The 12,041-nt window shown below is 50.8% G+C and overlaps 1 long non-coding RNA gene across 1 annotated transcript in view; it reads left to right on the top strand.

The window, feature by feature from the left end:
- Positions 1–11,371, top strand: part of LOC102461327 (uncharacterized) — a 33,814-nt gene extending 22,443 nt beyond the window's left edge. Inside the window, exon 3 of the long non-coding RNA XR_012905329.1 lies at positions 9,585–11,371. This is a non-coding gene — a long non-coding RNA (uncharacterized LOC102461327). The remainder of the gene's footprint in view (positions 1–9,584) is intronic.
- The last annotated feature ends 670 nt before the right edge of the window (positions 11,372–12,041 follow it).

Raw genomic sequence — 12,041 nt, 5'->3', positions numbered from 1 at the left:
ACTGTGAGAAACCAGAAAGTGTTACCAACTTTTAGCCAGGCACCTCCAGGAAAGGTGAGTAAAGACAACGCTTCCTGGATAAGCAATACGCTAGTTCTTCCTATGCCAGAGTCACCCTATATGAGGGTACTTAACTGTCCTTACGGGGCACTGGAACCATTTGGCTTTCCACCCAGCGAGTGACCAAGGCATGACACTATCATAATGTGGCCACCTGTCTGCTTGGCAGCTCGTACATTGCAACATTGAGTACAGCTCATTTTTAAGGCTACCGTATCTCACATTTTGCCCCAAAACTTCCCCCAGCTTCTGACTCAATTTACCGATTTTCAGGCTGATCTGATGCTTCTTGTGGACTGCAGAGAGGACGCCAACGTGAGGCTGGAAATAAACGTGGCTGCCACCTTTCCTACGGAACATCTCATCATCGCTGTAACACGTACCCCATAGCCCCCAGGTTGTTGTGAGGGTTTGTGTTAGCACAGCCCCAGCATAAATGCAAACCATGGCCGTACGTGTGCTTGTTAAATTGGTCGGAAAATGCAAAGCGGAAGCCCCGAGCGAGCTGGCCTGTGTCTCATGTTTCGCAAACAGCGGCCTTTGTATCAAGACGTACCCTGGGTAAGCAAAGCGGGAGCAGAAAACGTGCACTGCAGGAATGCAGGGCAGCTGCCGGCACTTTACGCAGCATACGGAATATGCAGCCGCCAACCTGCCGAAGTGGGAGTCCAAATAACTACACACAATATGCAAGGCCATGTGTTCCATATGCTCACTGCTGGTCTAGAGATTTCTGAAGCAGCCAGCAGTAACTCACAAACTATGTAAGGCCAGCTCTGCACTAGGGGACAAGTTTGACTTACGCTACGCAAGGGTTTTGGCCAGGAAAGCTCATGATCCCACATATATTTCTGTTAGTCTCTAAGGTGCCACAGGACCACTCGCTGTTTTTAAACACTAGCGACGTGAATTGCATAGCTGGAGTCAACATAACTTGATTTGAAGTTTGGCACCATCCTCAAAGCGGGAGAGCAACAGGAGACACGTGCCCATCGGCTTTCCTTACTCCTTGCGAGGAGTAAGAGTACCGGCATCAATGGGGGCACCCTCAGCGTTCGATTGAGCTGATCCTTACTAGACCCGCTAATCGAATGCCAGATCACCACCTCTGGAGTGTCAATCCACAGGTCAGTATAGACGAGGCCTAAGGGATGCTACCCAGTTCCCATGTCACACCCCCACTGTAGACTTCCATGGCCAGGGGCCACCTTTAAATGAGCAGTCTTAGGGCTAGACAGTGACACAAGGACAACCAAGTTCGCTAGCTAACGACCCACGAGCCTCCCCACTTCAGATAGTAATTAGGCGCTGAGTCAGACTAGCCAGTAGGTACCTGCCTTGCTCCAGCCTTAAGCTGAGCCATAACTACAGGAAATTACTGCCTTCCCTTAAGCTGCCTTGGCTATGCTGGATGATGCTTTCATTGAGGGTGGAGTCGAGACCTCCTCTGCACCCGCTGTAGAACCTAGAACCCACTTACCAGTGTGGGTCCAATTTCTCCTGCCTTTAACATCTGCATTTCCACGTCAAAAGCTATGGATGGGACATGTCCAGCCCACTTAATTAGCCTCATTAACACGGGTCTTACGATCGACAGGTTCTTCTTCTACTGTTATATCTCTCTTGGATTCTGTTATTTCCGCTCAAACCCCTCAGAGGAAGTGGGTTTTGCCCACAAAAGCTCACGACACTATATTTTGATTTTGGGTAGTCTCTGAGGTGCCATGGGACCACTTGTTGTTTTTAAAGGTACAGACTTTCCCGGCAACCCCTCTGAGATTTTGCTCCCCCGTAGGCTCTTGCTGCCCCCTGTGGGTGTGCAGCGCAAAGCACAATCGCCCTGGTATTCCCACCCATGTCATGGCTTGTTTCTGGAAAGGTGGCAGAAGAGAGAAGAGGGGCTTGGGTTCCCAAGGACTGGCCTACAGAACGTGTTTTACAGCATGAAATTCAGCTCAGTGCTGGTTCTACGGCCTGCTCTCCCGCCCCGGGCCAGTGGATGGGCTTGCAACGGCTTTGGCCAGTCTTTCCAGCTGGTTTTCTCCTGCCTAAAGCTTTGTCAAAGAGACACACGACAAAGGGACTGGACTAGCGGGCCACATGCTACAGGCACTTACACCTGCCTGCGGATCGATCATGCCCCAGTGCAGCAGTCCTTCCCTACTCCGCATCGTCCCTAAGCCTGCGCCTAACTTTAGGCACATGAGTAAGTCCTGTTGGCTTCCGCTTGGGAGCAGGGTGGACTCTGGTGAACCAGGCTGGACTTACGCCCATGCTTAGATGCTAGGCTGAGGTTCACCTCTCAGTTGCCAAAGCAGGATTTGCCAGATCGAAAGACACAGGGAACCTTCGTGCACGAAAGGGCTGTTGCAGACACGCTGGAACCCGAAAAAGGGGAAAGAGGAGGCCCCCTTTCTGTCGGCGATGGCCATCGTGGGCAGCCCTTGGAAAGATGGTCCTTTTAAAACACGAAAGCCCGGGTGGTCTCAGTGAGAAAGACGTGGCGATTTCCGACAATATCCTTAGAAAGATTTACTGAAACAAGTCGAAGTCCCTTTGGAGTCTGTCGTATTGAAAACACAACTCTCAGGTATTGTTGTGGGATTGTCCGGAACTTCTCAGGGAGGCGGGGGACATATAGCCAGTGTAAACCTCGGGCCAGAGTCAAATGAAACATCTAGGACAAAGCGTAAAGTGGGAATCTCTCAGGGGCGGTAAATGAAAATTTACCCCCTGTTGTTAGGCACAAACCTTTGCCTTTTGAAGCTAACCCCCACAGAGGGAACCATTGTCTGCTGATTATCTGCTCCGGAAGGCTGGAGATCAAAGGCCCAAGCTGTACCAAGGAACTGGCTGTCAGGGGTGTGCTCAGAGCGGAGGCTGTTCCGAATTGTAACCACTGAAAACCCCTTGCTGGGGCATTTGAAGGGCAGTTGGTGTTGGGGAGTGATTGCTGGACAGCTTGTTAGCATGCCTGAAGGTTCTTCGAATGGGTTTAATATGTTTTCTCCAATGCCTACGGATTAATATGCTTGTTTCGAAAGTGTCGTGTGGTAACTCAGAACCATGGGCAATTACATTTTTCATAGAGTAAGAGTAAGCCAAGCTCAGAGGACGGCTTGCCTAAGCAATCTGATATGCTGCTAATAACAGGGTCAACAGGGAACTGTCAGCCTGGAAAACCCTTGAATGAATGAATGAATGAATGAATGATAATACTATCACCAGGATACTTAGCCCAGATGACAGAGTTTTGCCTGCTGATCTTGGAGCACTTTACCCAACTTGATAAGGGCAAGGAAACTGTTTGGCTCTACTGGGCTTGCTCCCAAAACTGACCTCATTTGGATAAGTCTTGTTCACGCACTTAGCCCCATTGACTTCGAGGTTAACTCCTTGGCACTCTTGCATTTGTTCACTGTTTGCTGGGACACATTCTCCTGCATGACAAAGGCCCCGATTCAGCATTGAGAAGCGCCGGCCCATGCAGTCCCAGAGTTGCAACAGCTTTCATTTCACATCAGAGAAGAGGAAAACACTGCAATGAAAACTGATCATTTCCAAGGGGCAGCTCCAAGGGTTTCAGAATGTTGTTTGAGAAAAATGAAGGGGGTTAGGAAAGCAGCATGTTTTCAAATTTGGCACGGAGAGACCAGCAGTCTATTCCCAGCGCTGCCATTAGCCAGATGGGTGAGCTTTAGGCAAAGTGTGTCCTCTGTACCTCAGTTTCCCCATCTGTAAAATGGGGACAGGGACACCGACCTCCTTGGCAAAGTGCTGTGAAGAGCTGCAGATGAACAGCACCAGGTATTACTACCCCCATTGACCCCGCCAGGGCGGCGAGATGCTGCTGTAATACAACTAAAGAACGGGTTGGCTCTGGTGCTGCCAGTTGCCCCATGTGGGGTAACCTGCTGCCGTGAGGGCTTAGTCCTCCTCACTCTCGGGTATGCGGCGCTAGAGATGCGTTCTCCCTTCCCTGACGCGTAAGGAAATAGTACAGCTGTGCCATGCAGAGGCCCCACTGGGCTAGCTGCCGGACACAAGCACACACGTTCCGTGAAGAAAGTCGTTTCCTGTGCTCTTGGATGCCTGCAGAAGTGGGGGTGGCAGCTGATGTAGCTTTTGGAGGCAGAAGAGGCAGCGTGATAACAAAGGGTGGGAAGTTACCGGCTGGAGAGCTGGCAGACTAAGTTGGTGTAACTTTCCTCACCTCTATATTTGGCTCCTAGTGGTTCTCTCCTCTTTGGAACCAAAGAGACGGTGGCCAACAGGGCTGGCAATGCATTGGCTAGCCGGTAACTTGAGCTTCCTTCCTTTGATACGACAAGAGCTTCCCAACAGGGAAGCCTTTAGGAATAATTTCTGGAAGTACTAACTCATTACTGCAGCGGATGGGGCTCCTGACTGGAGTAAGCGCAGCGGGATCCGGCCCAGAGTCGGGAAGGAGGAACATTACAAGAGTAGGCTGATTAAACCAGGCAATCTGGTTCCTGGTGACTGACACAAAAGTCCTTTCAAGATGAATTGAAGAAGCACTGCCAAGCACCGGCGGTAAGTAGCAAGCCGTGGGATTAGCAGCTGGCTCAGAGACATGCAGTGAAAGTGCCGTTAATTTCACTTTTTAAAAAGAATAAAGTGCATCGTTAGTGCTCGAGAACGGTGCCAGATTATGAACGGCAGCTTTCTATTCATCTGGCATCCAGAGCCTGCCGGGCTTCGCTACCTCAATAAATCCAGCCTGGGGGGGTCACAGGGATGTGTCGCCATAGTGATAACGTTTCCTCTGCTCCTTCCGAGGTGCAGCTCGGGGGCCGGATTACGGCAGCCTGATCCGGAGTGGGGTGCTGCGGCATGGCACAGAAATAAGACGGCTGCTCTCCGTGGCAGAGCACCGAGCGTCAGTTCTCAGGGTACCGTCTGCCTGGCATGGCTGTCCCGGACAGCCTATCGCAACATTCACCCCGGGAGGAAAGGCTCAGTCCTGGGTCCGTGCCGAAGCAGGGGCAGGATTTTGGGGAGGACGGTTGTCCTTCCATGCAAAAACAATCAGCAGGCCCATGGCACCCAAAGGCATGTCTGCTTTCCTTACTCCTTACCATGAGGGTTACAGGAGTCGGAGGAAGAAGTCCTCCAGCTCGACATTATATCGAAATAATTGCGTGTGTGTAGACGTGGCCTTTGTTATTTAGGAATAACGCCAGTTACTCCGGAATAACGCTGCTGTGTAGACGTAGCCTGATTTATTAGGGCATAAGCTTTCGTGGGTAAAGTCCACTTCATCAGATGTGTAGGAGTGGAAATGGCAGAGCAATGGGACGCCATGCCTAGCACGCATGGTCTGGTCTCTCGGCCTCTCCCCAAAGGAAGAAACCTGTGCAGCGGCATGCCTTCTGTTGGCAGGATGTTTTGAAAAAAGAAACCTACGGGCAGCTCTGTGTTTATACTGAGCAAAGGTCAGAGACATGGGCCTTACCTTTGGAAAAGAAGGAGGAGCTCATGATGGGCCTTGAGACTGGGGTTAGCTCATTCCAGTCTTGAACCACCCCCGAAAAGGATCAGTCTCCCTCCTCCTCTCGTTGAGAGGACAGACCGGTTTCCAGAAGGGCGGAGTCTCTGCTCTCTGTGCCCTATTGCACCCATCACGCCTGGTCACAGGACCATCCCGAGATGGGTCCAATGCTTTGGGGGGCTTCTCTTTCCAAGCTAGAGGTCCCATAAATGGCGGGACTAGTCCTCATGCTATCAAAGAGCAAAACAGTAGTCTTCTAGCAGCCACAGGGATGCCAGAGCAGGTTCTTAGCTGGGATAAACAGCTTGCTTGACTTCCGTGGGGACTGACTGAGGCCTGTGCAGTACTGGGGATCAGACTAGACTTTTCACAGTGGCCCTTTCTGGCCTTAGAAATCCATGACTGGAGCACTAGTCAAGAAGGGGATCCCCTGGCTCTGGAGAATTAGCATGTGCATGAACTGGCGGACATGGATTCTACCTATCCGTGTTGACGTGAGAAACCCTGAAACATCTGTCTGAAGCTAGTGGGTAGGGGAATGTCTGAAGGCCAGCAGGTCCTCCATGGCTTGAAGGCTTCCTCTCCCCAACTGCAGAAAGCCCGTCTAGAGGAAGGCAGGGTGAGAAAAAGCAGGTGGCTTGGCTCTGAGAACTAAAGCAGTGGTGTATTGCAACTGTCCACCAAGAGAGTTTGATGTTTTCATCTAAATTACCTGTTGGCAGGCTGTGAACATCACAAAAACCCCTAGACAGTCCAAGAAATCCCAGAGGCGCAAGTGTGGTGTCTTTCAGCCACAGGCCCTTAACGAGTTAACGAACCTCCAAACTGCCGGCAGAGGAATGCTTCCTCTGCAATGCGCTCCTCATTCATGTCATTTGGCCTTTCTAAGCACTTTTTGCAGTAATTCCACCCCGTCCTCGCTGCATCTTTCATCCAGCCACACAACTGTACTATTTTGGCCCCGGGGAGAGGGAGAGACTCATTTGCTTGGGAGCACTGCACACAGGGCTGTTTGTAAGAGGAGGGACAGGAAAACATACTCCAGGCCAATTAGCAGGCGTGTCTGCATTCGTTCCCCACCTGGCTTAGAAAGAGGTAATTTTTAATGGGTAAATGTCAGTTGCACCCCTCCACCCCACTAAATGTCAGTTGCACCACACACACAAACACCCCCACACCCGTAAATGTCAGTTGCACTACATAGACACACATCCACTTGCACAGACACACCCCTAAATGTTAGTTGCAACACACACACACACACGCACTGAAAAGAGATTTTTCCATCACTACTCATAAATGACATTGGCAAACAGGTAATTCAGAAAAATGCTGCTTGGGAACTTAACTATTTACTTTGTTTTGCCTCTTGACGTGATGCTGACAACTGGTATTCTAAGAGCTGTAAAGCTGTAACTTCTTGAATCTCAACATCTAGGCAGCTGTACCCCTGGGTGTGGTGTCCTTGCCCAAAGCAGGCAGTAAATGCAGCTGTAAGCCCAGCCAACTGGATGATTATATATATATAGTTTAAAAGACAATTTAAGAAGGATCTACAGGCGTGCCATGTAGGACCACATCCGCAGAGGGTGCACAATGGCATAACCCCACTGAAGGCAACAGAGCTAGATGGTTGGAGAGTTTGCCTGTAAATCTATGTTCTGCCTGAGAAGTCCCCTGCTTTTCCAAGGATGAATGAGGTGCTACAGAATGAATATAGAAAGTCTGCAGCGTCTTGGGCTTTAGATCTGGGTTGTAAGAGAGTGTCCAGAGGAGGCTCTAAGCTGGTCAATCACCTCTCTCCCTTTTACATGGGAGTTGGGCACCTGACTCTGTTAGGCACTTTAGACAAATCTCACCTTCAGGGCATGTTTACGCCAGGAGGAAAGGCGTCCCAAGGCAAAGGCTGCTGGTAGCCTTAGCGGCCGAAATGTGTCAGAACTGCAGTTTGCCTGGGGTTCCAATGTGTGCTAGCGACATCCCCTCGGGACGGGGAGGGTCCAGAGGGGAGGACGTGGAAAGGGGCGTTCACAGCATGCAGGGACGTTCTGCGAAGGAACGAGCCGACCCACTGGCCCAGCAGGACTTGCTTTGGCGGAGGACGGCCAGTTTGCTGCTGCTCTCACGGGTGGGTTTCATGCTGGTGAGGTCGAGTGCGAACCCAACGTGGAATGTGGCAGAGCCCAGAGCAAAGTTTCACCCCCGATCACGCTGACTCTAGCCAGAGGGAGCAGGTTAGCATCCTGCAGTGTCAGCAGAGCAAGAGAAAGGGCTGCTGGACTGAACTACGCACTAGCCAACACAATGAGGAGCCAGAAGACTCCTTGTTGGCTTTGTGGATATAGACTCCCTCGGCGACCCCTCTGGGACTTGCCAACAGTTCGAACCCCGGCCTCTGAAAGAAAGCCAGGAAAATGACATCAGCGCCTCCAAATAAAGCCACTCTGCACTTGGCAGGGGAAGTAGAGTCATTTGTGGCTTCCTATGTCCCCCCACATCTGGCGTGTAATTATTGGATCCCTTTTCCAGCCCATCCCATGGCTGCCAAGGACACTACAGCTCTACTAGGCAACAGCTTGTGCATAGAAAAACAACAGTAGCTTTCTGCACCCCCCAGACACCTGACTGTGTCCCTTAGTGAATTTAAGGGACCCTGGTGGGTCATTATTTTGGCCTCTCTGTTTCTTGGCCTCTCTGTGCAGGGAGAAATTACTTTCCCGTCTCCTCCCGCTTTCCCTCCCGGAGACGGGGAAAGTGGGACTCTGGGGTGTTTGAAGAGTCTTTTTTGGAGCAAGCAGCAATTGGTCCCACATTGCTCTGCTGGAGCAGAGGCAGATGGCGGAACGCGCCCCTGGGCTGTTCTTTGAAAGCAGGGGAAACCGGGATCAGCCCCAACAGCGCCAGGTGTGGGGGGCTGGTCCCAGCAGTGGCTGACCCGGCTGTTGCTGCTTTTGCCTTTCAACAGGTGCTCGGGGGGGATTTGCCAAGAAGCCGCAGGAAGCTCCGAAAGGAAAAGGCGAGCAGGCAGGCTGGCAGCTTTTGAGCGACAGGGCGGGGGTTGGCAGACTCCATTTGGAGGGCTCTCCGTAAATGCCAGCTGAGCGAGACAGAAGGCTGCTCTGCTAGCCGCTTCATAGTGGAGACAGCCAATGCCGCCTCCGGGCATTTTGCTTAAAAAAGCCGGGAGCTGGCTACGGCATTCAGCTCTGGTTTCCTCAGGGTGTTGAATGCAGTGCTCACGCCTGCAGTGTTGGAGCACAGGCAGTGGAGCCACACTTTGCATCGGTTCCCCACTGCACTGAGTCCGGCTCAACCTCTCTGCCCCTTTCCGACCCTCCACGGAACTGGCCCCAGCTGCCTGCCAGACAATCTGCCCTCCTACCCCAATCGATGGTCGGGGCCCTGGAGGAGCCGAACTGCCGACCACGGAGGGAAACTTGTAATTGCCGAAGAGTAAACTTCACACCAGCTGCCTAGCCTCGAGCACGCCCTGCCACAAGACAGCTCCGTCCCCGCTTGTGATTTGATCACACGTCTCATCATGTGTTTTCCTTACCCCTCTGGGTCCCACAGTCCTCTCATAACATGAGAAATTCAGTAGCCGTGAAAAAGATTGCTCACTCTCCTGGCGGCTGAGCAAAGCTTGAATATGGCACCTATGTTCCCCTGTGGGGCCCAGGAACCAGACCAGAATTCAGCTTCTGAAAGTCTCCGCATTTTCTGAGGCCTGGCTTATGATTTTTAAACATGTAGGGACAGCAGTCCTGGGTATGGTACTGGTAAGAGCTGCACTCAGAGAGCTGCTTGCAAGCCATTTGCAGTGAAGAAGAAGTTGAGGTTGTGGTTGAGGTTGTGGTTGAGGTTGTGGTTGTTTGTTGTTTATTAACCCCACAAAATCCAGGAGTCATTTTCTGGCACCTTTCATAGTTACTATTTATATGTATACGGATGTCTCTTTTACAGATCACTCCTGTACCAAAATGACCCCAGAACTTTTTGTTTATTTATTTAGCGTATCCAATCCGGTCAAGCGAAGCCACTGCATCTTATTCACAATGCTCCAGGCATGAAGACCTCCCGGAAACGGAGTCATTTGGCAGGCCCCAACGATCTGTGTCATGGTTTGTACCTGCCCACACAGACATAAATGCACCGTCTGTAGAACACCACTGAAATTCTACACTCTGGAACGATGGACAGAACAAATTCTTTCTGCTTGGACTTCATCAGTTCTTTACACTCGCCAAACACACGTGCACACAACAAACCCTATGAACTCATCAGGTTACTTCTACCATTGAGCAGGAAGGGGAAAAGATTGTTATACTTGGTTCCGGGTTAGAACCTTAGCTGGTGTAGATAATCGTAGTGCTTTTGAAGTCAATGAATCCTTCCTGGTTTTGCCTGTGTATACTAGTTGAGGATCTGGGGCTCTGTACATGGGAGATCTTTGAGTCCAGCCCCATGCCCAAAACAGGGCCCCTTACGTTAGTGCCCAGCATCGTCAACCTCAACTGATCAAAGATTACGAGACAGCTAGCCCCGATTCCACAAATCAAGCAATTCAATTTAAATAGTCAAGTTTATTTCTGAAAATAATTAATGTTAGTTTTTTTTTTTAATTTGCCGTCTAGTGAGTTAGGTCACATTTCCAGTCTTTTCTCTGCAAACAGAGAGCGGCGTTGTTTTTATGAACGATGGGGTGTGCTTTTGATGTCTCTGGCCTCGGTTTCCCCTCACCCGTGCTGGCGCGTTCTTCGACAGCATGCTGGCAGTGGGCAGGGGAAAATTGCTGAGTGTCGCGAAGGAGTAAGGTTAGTCCCCGGAGGTGGCCAAGAAGAGGCAGGGAGTAACCAGAGCTTCAGTGAAATGAACTTGGTGGGAACAAGGCCATGGGTTGCTCCCAAAATTCCAGTCCCGCTTTCCGTGTCTAGAGCCAGGCATGATGCCACGGAGACACCATTACAATGACCGTATCAGCAGCAGATTTTTTTTTAAGTCGTGGGAATGATTTTACATCACCTACTTCACCCACCACAACCCACGTCTCCTGTGTACAATAGATAGGGAAGTGACTGCCACCTCTTACGGAAGACAGCAGCACAACCCCCGTTTTGGCCAGGCAGCCGTGACTCCCATGCCTGTGCGGGGTCGATCTCGTCACGCTACCACACGGCTGCGTACGCAGGCAGAGGACATCAGCACCAAAGGCGTGCACAAATGCCATGCTCCAATTCAGGTTTCTCTTCCTGCTGCTAGCAGGGGACTCCACTTCCTTACGCAGCTCCAACCCGCTTGCAGGGCAGGGGAAACCCAAGGCCTGCTGGGAATCCGGAGGCGGGGCAGGAGCCTCCCAGGAGCTCAGGGCAGGAAGATCTGAGCCAGCAGAGACAAGGGAGTCTGTTGGGCCTCCTAGGAGAGGGGAGATTATGGTGGGGATTGGTGGTTGAAGGACCCACACGTGACTTTCAACTGCAAAGTGGAGGACTCGGGGGGCTAAGCTTGCAACTAACTGGCTACAACCCATTTCATCTGCCCACGTGTTTGGCAGGGCTCCACCCAGAGCAATGGCAGTTTGGCGTGACTACCGTTGAACGACCAGGGGGGTTGGCTGTGGATATGTTTCTAAACCATTCAAGTGTCTCCTAAGCTGCAGCATTGGAAATGCTCAGGGTCCCCTTCCCCAGCCTTTGACTCTTGAAGATGAAAAAAGCAAGCTTTGTAAACTTCATTCGGAAGAGGGAACAGTCACTTTAGCTTTAAGAGACAAGCCCGAAGAGAGACAAATTCTTTTCGCATAGAAAAAAAATCCGTTTATGAAAGGCTTAGAAACAAAGGCTGTTCTCAGCACACAATTGCAGGGAAACCTAACCCTGTGAAAGTCGAGGGCATGACATTGGAACACATACAAGAAGTAGAGATGAAAGCCGCCATTGTCACAGAGTTGACTGAGTAAAAAACTTCCAGTGGGTTCATTTGCCTAAACTAAACTAGACTGTGCACTCTTTGGAGAAGGCACTGGGTTGTTCCATGTGTTTGAACAATGCCTGCCACAATGGGGCCTTGATCCCGACTGAAGCCTTTGGGTGTTACTACAATAACATGGAAAAAGGGCTGGCTGGAAAACGTTGACCAACGAAAAGCAGTTGTAACCCATGTTTTCTGGGAGATCCATTTCCATGGACTTTTCCGTTTGGCAAATCACAGGGTGGAATTCCAATCTCTTGGGTGAAAATGTGGATTCCGGAATGTCCGAGTGTTTCATTTTTGGAGGGAGGATTGACAGCAGCTGCCTGAACTGACACTAGGCGATACAGACACGGCAGGGAATACAACATTCTGTCCAAAGCAACAGCCGTGAGTCCAGTAAGGAAATAGGAAACATAATGGTGTATAAGCAGCTAACTAAGCTGTGCAATAGGACAGAGGTGCTTAGATTTCAGAGAACTCCATCACTAAAGTAGATTAT

This window comes from Pelodiscus sinensis, chromosome 7 (assembly GCF_049634645.1).
Source record: "Pelodiscus sinensis isolate JC-2024 chromosome 7, ASM4963464v1, whole genome shotgun sequence".
In the NCBI taxonomy this organism is placed as follows: domain Eukaryota; kingdom Metazoa; phylum Chordata; order Testudines; family Trionychidae; genus Pelodiscus; species Pelodiscus sinensis.
Note: the sequence above shows the minus strand (reverse complement) of the source record. Positions and strands in the feature narration are given on the sequence as shown.